The 13945-nt window shown below is 36.3% G+C and overlaps 1 long non-coding RNA gene across 2 annotated transcripts in view; it reads left to right on the top strand.

Moving 5' to 3' along the window:
• The first annotated feature begins 556 nt into the window (after positions 1–556).
• LOC103787066 (uncharacterized) overlaps positions 557–13945 on the top strand; it is a 152350-nt gene continuing 138961 nt past the window's right edge. For both annotated transcript variants that reach the window (XR_004670198.3, XR_008624533.2), the window contains exon 1: positions 557–1062. This is a non-coding gene — a long non-coding RNA (uncharacterized LOC103787066). The remainder of the gene's footprint in view (positions 1063–13945) is intronic.

Genomic DNA, 13945 nt, shown 5'->3' on the forward strand with positions numbered 1-13945 from the left:
TAGTGTTGAATGGCGCTTTTGCTGCAGTATTCACCTTGAAACTAAGTAGGCAGGATTCATTATTTGTTGAAGTCACCTAACTGCCAGTTTATTCTTATATGATCACAAACAATCACAACAGAAGACAAATACAGGCATATATATAACTCACTTACAAGGGAAGCAAATTTGCAGCCAGAGACAAGGGCAACGTAACAGCCAAGAACTGCAGTAAATCTCTTTGAGCTAATAGCCACCTCTAATAATGCTCTCCTACAACACCTCCAATCAAATAAATTGTATTCAGAGTTTAAATATCAAATCAACATTCATTCCTTGATGGTTACAGATGATGTCCGATAAGCAAATTTGAATTTATGATTTATTTACTCCTTAAGTGTCTCAAAGCCAGGATTACTGGAAGACTTACTATGCTTATTCAAGCATGCTGACAGAACTGTAATCTCAGTAATTTCTCCCTGCACCTCTCAGCATGACTGACAGGCATCTGCCAAGACTGTAGTACATAAACTGCTGAAACATGCAAAAATATTTACCCCCAAAAGATGTAGTAAAAGCTCAGCTTCCTCCAGCTTCCATAACCCCTGAAGTGTTAATCTGGAGGAACAGTTCCATGAGTTTCCACAGGCCAGCAGTGTGTCTCCTACACTTGACCTAGACAGCCTTACATAACGAAGCACCAGTGCTGGGGAGCTCTCTGAATGTCATCACCAGCAAGAGCAAGAAGTATTGGCAGCAGCAGGCAGCCAGGCAGGCTGGGAGTTTGCATGGAAATCATGAAGTCTTTCTTGTCTTCCTCTTTTGAAATATTTTGGAAGGCGAGTTAAGAATAGCTCAGAAACTGGTCTCATTCTTTTTGTGGGAAGAATGACCAGAAGCATAAAAGCTAAGTCTTCCAGCAAGTGCAAGACACCTCTTTCGGTGTTTGCAGTAAACCTAACAAGAATGAATTGCTATCAGTAAAGTCCTGTACCATGACACCTAAAAGGAAGGAAATGGTAAAGCAAAGTAATAACTCAAAGACAGTCACCGAGGGCTTTTGTCCACCTTTAACTCATTGTGGTGAGTAGAGGGAAATATGTATATATGTAATGAGATAATTATTGGGGGTGTGAGTTGTTTTGCAGGATGGTAACTAAAGGATTTGTAAAGAGTGTTTATGTTCCTTAAAGATCTTGTTTGTGAGCAAGGTAATAGGATATCAAATTCAGAACGTGATGGGTTAAACTGGTTGTGTTTAATGTATTTCAACTTCTGAAATTCTTATGCAACTAATAAGAAAGCAGATATCTGCCTATGGTGGGTTGCAGATAAATGTCAGATGTGTTAATTAATTACTTCTATTGTCTATACTGAAAAATAAGATCTTAATTTTAGCTTTCAGATTTTGCATATAATCAATCTTTTAGACTCTGAAAATAATTTCTTATAATGGAGCAAGGGGATTGCTGTGCTTTTGAGATAATCTGTGTTAGACTTACTCCTAGATATCTGGGGGATAATGTGAACAGCAAATTTAAAACAATGTACACTCCATCTAATTTTCTTTCAATTATCCCAAATGTGTGCAATGCAAGTTATGCTTTTAAAAGCTAGAAATAATAAAACCAGTCTTCTATTCTGATTTTGAGTATGGTGATATAGTATTATTAATAAAAGATGACATTATATTGTGTAATTATATATAAAATTGTAGTTTGATATGAGTTGTTGGCTAATATGTATAATTCCTGAGGTAACAGAAAGAGAGAAGGAACCACGCATCATTTAAAAATAATCTTAATGTTCTGCTCTTAGCTGGGAAACCTATCTGCTAATGCATCACCCTAAGTAGAGTGAGGAAATAAGAGAATTTACATCTATGAGGGAACACAGTGATCTAATTCCAACCCATTACTTAACTCATAAGGAAACTGAGGTAGAAAGAAGTTAGATGATATACCTGACATAGAGGAAGAGGTGAGTGAAAAATGGTTTTCCTGACACTAACTTGTTATTTTGTCCCCTATACTGCAATGAATAATTGTCTTTTGATACTGGAGTAAAGGCTTGATGTACAGTGATTTTTTTGTATCATACAAATGACAGAAAGAAAAAGTGGAGTAGTACTAAATATCTGCTTTTAGCAGTAGTCTGATTTTGGAAAAACAAGTTCTGTACTGATTGGAATGAGAAACTTTCTTCAGTTATTTCTCACAACAGTAATGAACACATTGGTGCAAAATTTAATTAAATATTCAATGATGAAATTGTGTTCTGAACATTAAGCTATGTACACCAATTTGTTGGCTCAGATCCTTTTATTTTATTGATGTTGATTATGGTGCTAGGCTTCTCTATCCCTTGGAGAGCTAATGTATGTGAAACAAACAACCCTCAGGAAGCAAAGAACTGGAAAATAGAATGTTTTTAAAAAATATTCTGTCTTATTCTTTTCAAATAAACTAAGCCTTTTGTAATCAGGTGTGTGTTTTTCATTCTTGCATCCCTGCCCCTAGCACAATGCTTTCTGGGCCTCCAATAAGTGTTTGCTGAATGAATCAATGGAGGGATGAAAAGTATTCATAATGTGTCCCTGCCTGTATGGGAAGTGCATAGAGTATGGCCTAGTAGAGTTATTTGGAGGAGTCATTTTAAGAAGTGTATAAAAATGTTTTACTAATATATATCAGTTTAATAATTGCCAAAGTAAATGAATGCTTCTGAAATGCACGTTTGGAAACTGTTAAAAGATTTTTTTGGCACATTCTTCTAATTGGATCAACTTGGTATAGGTTTGGCTGCTTGTAAGAGATAATCAAACATATACTAACTTAACCAAAATAGAAGTTTGTTTTTCTTAAGTGACATTAGTCTGAAGGTAGGACTTCACAGTCTTCAGAGGCCTAAGCTCATTTTTCTTCCTCTCAAACATCCTCAGCTTGTGACTTTCATCCTTCTATTTGTTGCTTCATGGTCTTGAGATGGCTGCCTCACTTCCAGCATCCTAACTACACGCTAGGGAGAAGGATAGGAAGACCAAAAGGCATAAGACACATGCCAGCTAAATCAGGTTCCTCCAAGAGCTTTCCCAAACCCCCTAGAGATTTTAACTTATAGCCTATGGGTCATAACTGTGAAAAATGGCTGCTCCCTCCTGCAAGGGAATGTGGAATCACTGTGTTTTTAGCTGAGCCCATTGCCACCCCTAAATAAAGTTGGGGTTCTGTTTTTAAGACAAAGGATGTATTTCCCCCATATCCATTTTCCATTAATATATAGTTTTGGTTACTGGTAAAATCTTTAAAAATTCAGTGTGATTGGTTAGTCTAAGCTGATTTGTATTCCTAAAGAGCAAAAAGTCTCCTCATTTTATATCTGAGCTTTCTATGGAAAAAAATTATCCTACTTTTAGAAGAGAATGTTACTTGGGAAACAGATGGGTTTATAACTATATTGTAGTCAGATAGATGTGAAGAGAAAACTGTAGACAGACTTTTCATAATGAAAAATGAAAATAATCCCATGCCCTATTTCATCTCACATTCACCCTACAAAATAAGGTTGTCTGAAGTTTTTTTTCTGAAAAGATTCTGACTGGAAGAATAGATAGGCATTGAATTAAAGCTTCAACCTTTGGAATCTCTTCAATTACTAAGCAAAATTTTATCTCACTAATTTAGAAAGGAGGCCTTTAATTAGTTTTTTTTTTTTTTCCTTTCTTTTCCACTTGTTATCTTGCTGGAGTCAGCTACACTGAATAGCATGTGGCTCCCCCTGGCTGGTCCATGGAAGGTCTTTGTAAGTTCTCCTAATTCAGTCTCAACAATGCCTCTGTAGACCAGAATCTGTTCTTCACATTGGCAAAAGAAATAATTTGAAAGGTCCTAGAACATGATAGTCCCTCTATCCAAAAACTTACTTTAGACTTGGAGAATGTTTATGGGCAGGCTGGAATAGCAGCTCTCTAATTTTAGAGGAGCAAATGATGGTCTTCTTAGTGTCTATTAAACCCAATTTTTCTATGGAAGATAGTTGACTTCTGAATCCAGATCGCCATCACCTTGGAATATCCTATTCAAAACCAATTGCATATTACTTCACTAAAAAGCTCTACTTCACTAAAAAGCTTCATAGAACATAGTATTCATTTCACCCTCTTAAAGAAATAAATAGGGAAAATTCTTTGTCAAAAATCAGACTATATCAAGACTAACTGGAGACTGCAATATTAAAAAATGCTTAGTAACTGGCAGGTATAGATTTTGTAAGTCACAAACTCAAGGTAGAACAAAGTATTAACTTTCATCATTTTTTTATAAATTAATTTGGTTTATATTCTTTTTTACCTAATTGTGGAAAATCTTATTTAATTATTTGTGAGCCCACTGAATGACATTCTGCTTTTTCAGTTATTTCATGTTGAATACACTAAAATGTGAGATTTTTATTTTTGCCCTTTATATTAATTGGAACAACCCTTGTTTCAGCAACAAATACACTCCCAAATCTTGGTGGCTTGATACAATGAAATTGTATTTCTTGCTCATGAAAAGTTCTACGTGGTTGTTCCCAGTTGGCAGGTGGCATTCCTTGTGATCATTTATGGATTCAGGATTCTTCAGTCTTGTGGCACCTCTTGCTTCTAGGTACTCAGAGTCAGCTGATGATGGAAAAAGACATCATGAAGAATTACACCTACCTCTTCAGCCCAGAAGTGACACACATGGCTGGCTTATATTTCAATGGTGAGAAATAGTCATATAGCCCCGTTAGATGCAACGGAAGGCTGAGATATTCCCCTAGCTGGGCAGCCACTTCCTAGAAGGCAACATGAATTTTGGTGGTCACCAAGCTGTCTTTGCCTACCTTTTATCTTTGCAGTTGAAGCAATTTAAAAACATATGTTATCTTTTTGCCAATTATTGTTTAAAAATTAAATTAGAGAACTGAGAGGATTTAATTTTAGGGGGGAGTAAATTCCATTATGTTGGTGCTATGATTGATTCTATTTTGCACATACTTTTTCTTCTACTCACAGAGCCAAGAGAAACTTCAGTATAGATTTTCCAGTTGTTACATCATAGTATCTAGGATTCCAGTCTCTTTTACATTTTAAACAAAGCATCCTAAATTGCAACAGTTCTACATACTAGGAGGAGCATGGATGATCAATATGAACTTTAAAAGGGTTATTTCTGAACCCATTCTGATGGTAGCATCCAGCTAATATCCAGCTAACATTTCTGTATTTCAGGTAGGATATAAGACGGGACAAGGAGAAAGGGGTAGAGTCTATATCAAGAAAGAAAGCTGGTTGTGGTGGCTCACACCCACATCCCAGCACTTTGGGTGGCCAAGGTGGGAGGACGGCTTGAGCCCAAAAATTTGAGACCAGCCTGGGCAACATAAAGAGTTCCTATCTCTACCAAAACAACAAAAAAAGTCAGGCATAGTGGTGCATGCCTCTGGTCCCAGTTACTTGGGAGGCTAAGGTGGGTGAATTATTTGTGCCCAGGAGTTCAAGGATGCAGTGAGCCATGATCACGCCACTGCTCTCCAGCCTAGGTGACAACAGAGCAAGACCCTCTCTCTCAGTAAAAAATAAATTTAAAAAAGTTCTCATAAATCCTTAGTTAACATCTTACTATGTATCTAATTGCCTGGAATTGTTATATGGCTATTTACAGCAGCAAGGGAGGAGGCTGGAGAAACATAGCTTTTAAATTGGATTCATAGATGTTTCAAACAAAACTCAGTTCTCTTGGTAAGGAAGAAGGAAGGAAAGATATGTGGCAGGCAAATAACAATTTCGGCCTCAATATTAACAGCCCAATTAATCAGCCTGAAGTGATTATAAACTTGTTTTACACTTTCCAGAGGATTTAGTATTGTGGGTGTGGGTGTGTGTGAGACAGAGAAAGAGAGAGAGACATACACACACACACACACACACACACACAGAGAGAGAGAGAGAGAGAGAGAGAGAGAGGAAACAATGGAAGAGACTTGATATTATAAGAAAATTGGGGATGGAGAGGACAAAGAATAAGCTCTAGAAAAAGACAATTTCAGAATATTTTGAGATAAACCCCAAATAAACGATGAAGGATATTCTAGAATAATGGAGAAATAGATTACAGTTCAATAGAAACACAAAGTGGTCTGAAAAATATATCACTGGAGCAGATATGTTTATGATTAGTGCCCTGTGTTGGAACTGAGAAGGACGAGGCTCAGGCAGGATGCTGTCCTTAGTAATAATGCCTGAGGAATCTGCTTATTCCAAGTGATCTATTTCATAAGGGAGCTGAGGAAAAGCAACTGTTCTTTAGTGATTCCACAATCCAAAGTCCAGTTTGTCTATCTAAATATATGGACAATAAATAAAAAGATCAAAGAGGATGTTTTACCAGACAGGCCAGCTAATGTGGTGACTAAGGTGGGTGGCCAACACGGATGAGGTCCTCTAGCTCTAGTCAGTGTTGGGGTTTTGAGTGTCAGTTGCTGTTTTACACTACATATGTTGCTTTGAATCCGACATCTAGCAAGAAAGAGGAAGGGAAGGGGGGGAAGAGAGAGAGAGAGAGAGAATGTTAATTGGTGTTGAGGATGAACCCCTAGGCAATCTAGAAACTGCTTTCATTTAAAAGAGTTATGTAACCTAGTGTTTAATGAGTCAGGGTTTTTGTAGATTTATAATTTTGCCTTTCTGCATTTTTCAGTCTTGGATTCTCTTCTGAACCTGCAGGGATATGTACAAAGTAGGTGTTCTACTTAGTCCAGGAAGAAGCACCCCCAAAATTTTCTGTTCTCCTTACCAGCTGCCTGACTTCGTTATGCACACGCACACCCACCACTAGAACTTCTCAGTTTTGAAATTAAAAGAGAATCATCTAGGTCAGGACATGAGTGTGGATGGGAGGATGCAGGGAGGCAGGCAACTGGAAAGAAGGAAGAGCTAAGTGTTCAATTTTTGTCCTTTCTGGCATTTTCTCTTTTCCATGTTGGTTTCCCAAGTGAGATCTCAGAACATACAGTCCCTGGTTAACTCTCCAGTACATTAGATTATCTCTGATTTCACCCTAAAAGGCATAAATGGCTGGCACAAATGTACTGTCGTTTCTTTTCTGGGATCCCCACATCTAATTTTTAGTCAATCTCCACATAGTTAGCTTTCTCAGGAACTCCCTTTTAGATCTGTGGATAAGTCTCAGACCAGATCAAGAGTTTACTTTTACACCCACTTATTTTGGCCAGTGTTCTAGTATCATTGAATTGCTTACAGGCATGAGAGATCTTTATGCTATTTCAAGCCTCTGTGAATATGCTCAGGCTGCTTTCCGTCAAGGGCATTCATCTTCCCTCGTTCCACCAAGACCTGGCTTCACCATTCCATCCTCAGTCCTTTCCCAAAAGTCAAAGGACACTGATACACTACTAAGTATCAATTACACCTATTATTGATTAGGTTTAAGAACCAGTTCTTTCAGACTGCTTTTCCTGATTCCTCTACCCCCATCTTAGTGGAAAGGATTCCCGCTCACTGGGATGGTGCTGTGGACTATAATAAAATTCTAATGTGCTTATACTTTGTTAAACATATTTGCCTATATGTCACCAATCTCAAGTAATTAGCTAATTATTTGCAAGCAAAGATTGTGGATTATTCATCTTTGAATTTTCAGCACCTAAAACAGAGCCTTACAAGAACACAGTATGCATTCAACTATAGTTCTTTGCCATTAAAATTGTAATTATTGATAGAAATGAAGATGAACCCTATCTATTTTAAGAAAGCCAAATACATGCAAGCATAGATTTATTGAATAGAAAATACTAGGGATAATGATATGTCCTATAAAAAGATGCTCACTTTGTAAGAGATCACCAGGTTATCATAGAAAATATCATCTAAAAATTATCTTTACACTCAGTTCACTCCAGAAAAAAAATATTTCTTAAAATAAGCAACATCAATACTTCAAAAATCCAATTGAAGGCAATTGTTTGTTTTTTTTAAAAAAATTATATCTGGTTATAGTAGCAGCTCCAGTTTGACTATTATCTGCCTATTTTATTAAATCCATGTATAAGAATTTAAAATTACCTCTCTTTTGAGAAGCTAGACATTGGTAGTCTATTTTATAAAATACCCTAAAAATTATAGAAATGACATGTAGACTTTATGACATATCTTTAAATTCAATATTTTTGTCCTATATTATATATGATGTTTTAGTTTCTCAAAACTCTGACATTTGATGTATTATTTTATTGCTATAGCAATCCCGTAATAGGTGTTGAACATATTTCATGACTCTATCCCACAGTTCCCTTTAAAAAAACATGGAGGAAGAGTGCACATGACTCTTCCCAAATCTCACAGTTAGATTACTGACTGTTCCCTTCTAATTTATTTACTTACTTTTGGAATTTATGTTTGCCCATGATAGGCCTCCATTCTGTTCAATGTGCTCAGTACATTTATTAGTGTATCAGCAATTCAAGCAGTCAACAAACACTTCTTCTGTGTCACCCTTTGTTTATTGTTTCTGCAAAATCTTCAGGCATTTTTAGTCAGATTTTCAAATTAAGCTATTGTACTTTGAACCCAGCTTTAGCAGTGCTATACTCAAATAGCAAATCTTAGCTCCCTCCTACATTTTTGTGTTAATATCTATGAGTACATAGAACTCTAAACCAGCAGAGTGCTCTCTGCTTAAGGCCAGAGTTCTCCTGGAGGTGGAGAACTAAGGTTATATTTTCTGTACTGCTTAATCCAGACCGAACTTTTTCTGTTTGTTCTTTTGGCCTCATCTCTTTCCCACCCCCTCTTCGCAGCCCATGCCCCTCACCCCGCTCCCAGGTTTTCAGTTGAAGAAAAGACCTGGAAAAATTAGATAACTTGCTTGAGGTCACAAAGCTAGTTGGCAGCAGGGCTTGGCCAATGAATAGGATTTCTTGACTAGAGTCAAATAAATGAAAAATCAATATAACTGAAATGAACAACAAACAATCAAGGTTTGTTTTTGTGGATACAGCTGGATTACAAAAATTTTAAAATGTATTCCACTTAGCAAAACCTCTAAACATGTTCTTTATAGTGACAATATATATTCTGAGACTTCCTCTTCTTGTTCTTGTAAAAGAAGTTGATGAGAACGTTGGGCTAATGGCAGATAAATGTGAATCATAATTTATATTTGTATAAGTATGTCAATAGTTTAGAAAGATTATTTGATCCTCTAGAAGCTTGGATTCTTACCAAATCCATGTGAGGTGGCGCTATGGTTTGGATATTTGACCCTCCAGATCTCAGGTTGAAATCTGATTCCCAATGTTGGAGGTAGTGCCTAATGGGAGGTGTTTGGGTCATGGGTGGATCCCTCATGAATGGCTTGGTGCTATCCTTGCAGTAATGAGTGAGTTCTCATTCCCAGAGAGAGCTGATTGTTAAAAAGAGCCTGGAACCCTCTGCTCTCTCTTGTTTTCTCTCTTACTATGTGATCTTTGCACACACTGGCTCCCCTTCACCTTCCACCATGAGTGGAAGTTTCTCAAGGCCCTCACCAGAAGAAGGTGCCAGCACCATGCTTCTTGTACAGCCAGCAGAACCATGAGCCCAATAAACCTTTTTTGAAAAATAAATTACCTACCCTCAGGCATTATTTTATAGCAACATAAAGAGACTAAGACAGGCGAGTAAGGCAGTCATTTACCTGATTCCATGCTCCTGTTAAGATGGAGCCCAGGATTCATTCCAGGTAGTGGAACCCTGCGTGTTGCACTCTATGCAACATTTCACACTGTAGGATTCTACTAACCCAGTGCAGTGCTACAAGGATGTGAGGTGAAAAATAAGAGAGAACATCAAATTCTAACCCAACCCTGCCACAGAGAATCTCTGTTACCACTCAGGCTCCCACTTTGAATTTTGAAAGTGAAGATCATGATTTCAAAGATGGGCTCAGACTTGTGAAATCTAGTGATGAACAGATATTCAGAAATGCCAAGCTCTGATATTATTGTGAGTAACAATTAGTTCCCAGATGATTTTTATTTTGGGGAAGAAAATCTCAGAAGTGATTAGTCAACTAGCCGAACAGCTGCAAAAGTCTTCATATTTGAAGACATTGCCCTCTTTTCAGAGGACAGGCAATAGAGCTCCAAATGCAAGCAGATTTTGCACACACTAGGAATTACTCTGTCAGCAGGCTTAATTAGGTTGAAAAAGTTTCCTCTGATTCCAATAGTAAGGCACATTATAAATCAATGACTCACAGAATTTAGAGGTTGGAGGAAACCCCGATTTTGCTATTGCCCCACTTGGCTAACTTAGCAAGTACAGAAGAAGATGGAATTTGACTTCAATTAGTGTTCCTTTTAAAGAAAAAATATTTCTAGAACACACCCAATCTTTCTTTAGTAATGTAAAACATTTTAAATTTAACACGTTAGTGGTTTGACGTTTAATATTTTGAGCCCTAATGAATTCTGTTTTATTTAATAGACAATAACATCTGATATATTATACTTATGAATGCTTAAAACACGTAAGTTAGGCCATTTTTTAACACAAACTTATTATACAGAACAAAGCAGAAAAAAATATCACTTATAACACCACATGCTGACCATATTCTCTCTATAATCCTGGTTCCTTAGCATTCAGGGCAAATTTTGTAGGGGAAAGTGGGACTAATGATATTTTCCTCAGGGAATTGTTGTAAACTTTACTGGGAAAATATATGTTAATAACTGGCACATGATAGGTGGTCAGTAATGTTCATTTCTAACCTTCTTGCTGCCCTCATGTAAAGACAGGAATTTTTATCCCTAGTAAGCCAAAGGAGGACTACTTTTAGCCAGGTAAATCTTCAGATTCAACTAGATTAGAAATTTTTTCTTTGAGTTTTTTTTAGAAAATTCTTTTGTATTAGGATTTATCTGTTAAAGGAAAGGTAGGAAGGTTGGAAGTGTTCCTTATTCATATAGAAAGCCCACTTGCAGTGTATGTGCTAGCCAGTGATCCACTGATTGATTGAGCTTCCCAAGTATCCTTACTTCTGATGTACTTAGCCATCTGCTGTGTCCAGCTAACCCTAGCTAAGAGCAAGGAATATTCACTGACCACCCAGTTCTTCTTCTCCTTCTCCCCCCATCTTCTAGAAGTAAGCACTCAACTCAATCCTTGTGGATAATTGAAGGTCTGGGAAATATATAACATGGACAATATTACACTGTATGATCAGTGTTGTATTAAGCCTTAAAAATGTAGCATATAAATTTGTTTTTGTCAAATGGAAAGACAGAATAAAACGGATACATTGGATTTTAAAGGAGAATAACACCACCTCCTTCTCTGGTGGACTGAGACATGTTTTTGGGAAAAGTGGGATTTGGATAGAAAAATGGAGGTGGGGACATCACTGAGAAGAATGTATAGTAAAGGGAAAGAGTGAACTGGTTAATCCTCCTTGAAAGAAAAAGAAAAGGAGAGGAGTATCCCAGAAAGAAGGAAATGGTCAGTTTATCTGGAGTTAAGCATTTGTGTATTATCATGATTAATCACAGGAACAGTTGCCAAGCTTTCATTATAAAAATATTCTCCAGGAGAATTCATCAAGTTCCATTGCCTATTAATTTCTGTCCATGCATTTTATTTGGCATCTTCAATGACAGAGGACACTTTTAAAAAAAAGAAATGAAGACAAAAGAAAAAGTTCATTAGAGAAATAATTTATGTGTGATATTTAAAAATTAAGCCACGTCATCATCCTAAGAAAACTACGAGACTTTAGTTTTAGTATAAACTTGCAGTGTGTTCTTGAGATTTCTAAATATAAGGCTTAACATTTTTTCCTTAATACACATCGATTTGGCATCTCATATGTATTATTTATCAGGAAATTATAAAACAAAGTAAAATGATGTTTTACTAAAATGCACATCATTTTTAGATATGGGATTTTAAAACTTGATTTATAATCCTACTTTTACCATGAAATACTCTTTTGTTGTATGACCTTGAATACATTTCCCATCTGTGAATCTGTGTAATCATGTACAAAAATAAATGAGACAAAACCTAAGTGCATTTTAACCTCTTCAAATTGTAAAAAGTGTATAATATTACGTTTTCAAAAGAAAACACAATCTTTTTTTATTTATAGCCTTTTTGAAAACCGTGTTAATAATAAACAGAATCTGCAAAGTTCAAATCATTTTTTTGTTGTTGTTAGGTGGCATGAGACTTTTTTTAGGACTACAAACCAGCATCTAGCCTAGTTAAATCTTAATTTCAAAACCAACTTCCTAAAGAAACTTAATGAGATAAAGGAAGATTTTAGAAGGAGATCTTCTTTCTGTTCCTGGTGGGGGGAATAGCAAGGACTCCTGAAATATGTATAATTTAACACTGATAACAGCACAAGGCTTAGCAGTTCCAAAGTGTATCACAGATAAAATCGCACTTGACCTAAATGACCTTATAAAAGCTAATGTTGTATTCAAGCCTCACCACTGAAACGGGTAAAAGTATGGCTCTCTTAGGAATGTGTGCCATCTTCCATGTGGAGGACATACCCACTGAGGGAGAACTGCTGATGAATGGTTACTCCACTTCTGAGCATAGCCAAAGAGTCCCTCCGGTCAGGTTATCATCTCTTCTCAGTTCCTCAATAGGAAGACTGAGCTCCAACTCTGAATCAAAGTGAGTTAGAGAGAACATTTGCAGATATAAACTAGCTCAGACTACTGATTAAGCAGACTACTGATTAAGCATTACTGTTGCATCTCTAGCAATAGAAGTGATGGTTTGTGTGTTTTTCTTTTTTAGAATCCCTGCAAGAAAGCCTATGGCAAGTTTCTGCATATTCCTGGTTTCTCACAGCCCTGAGAAACTCTTTCAGACATTTTCTTAAGCCTGGGACCTATATGGGGGTGAAATTCTAGCTACACATGAATAAATAATATCAGTGCTAATAATGCATACACTTTTTGTTGTGAGGTAATTTTGTCCTAAATACCAATTGCTATACATTTTTAATTTCCCAGAATAAATCAAACTTTGCTTTACACAGTGGCTAATGAAAGAGTAAGCCCTTATTCTGTTTTTCCATTTGACAAAAACAAATTTATATGCTACATTTTTAAGGCTTAAGAACATAGAAGACTCTCTATTTCCCAAAGTAGATGTGAATTTTCTAGTTTCCAGTACAACTTTTTAATATTTAAAGTTTAGATTATGGAAACCGAAATAAAGCTATGATTTTACAAAACATAATTCATAATAAATCTTTATTCCAAATCATTTGTAGTTAACAATAATATAGTGAAAAAATCATAGGAAAACTCAGACAGATCTGGAGTGAGATTCTGGCTCTACCAATTAATAGTATTATGGCTTGCAGAACTTGCTTAAATTTCATGAGTTTTGATCTTATCTGTTAAACGGAGATGATATTCTAAAATCATAGGATTGTAAAATAAGATAATGAGGTAATCTGTTCAGCATATCAAAGGCGTTCAGAAAATACTACTCTTCTTTTGCACTGTCCTTAATCAAGCTGAAAGCATAGAGTGGGAATTTAATGAATGCATCACTGAAAAACAAAAACAATAAAACCTTTATGATTTTATCCTAGGCCTTCTATTTTTCTCACTTTATAAACTTCTAGGCCATATTGATCACTTTGTTGGATACAGTTACCACCTATGTGCTGATGGTCTCCAAATTCCTATTTCTGGTTCAAATACATTTCCTGTGCTCTAGACCCTTATGTGTGCTTTTTAGTATATGTCTCTGTTAAACTTACTTTAAATTCAACATTTCCAGAGCTGAGTTTCACATTCACACAATTGCACTCCCTCCTACCTTTAAAAAAATACAATGGCAAACAATCGGCTTCTCTTGCTTTGTTTCCTAGCATAGGTGCCAAAGCCAGAAATTTGGGATACAACT

This window comes from Pan paniscus, chromosome 13 (assembly GCF_029289425.2).
Source record: "Pan paniscus chromosome 13, NHGRI_mPanPan1-v2.0_pri, whole genome shotgun sequence".
NCBI lineage: Eukaryota > Metazoa > Chordata > Mammalia > Primates > Hominidae > Pan > Pan paniscus.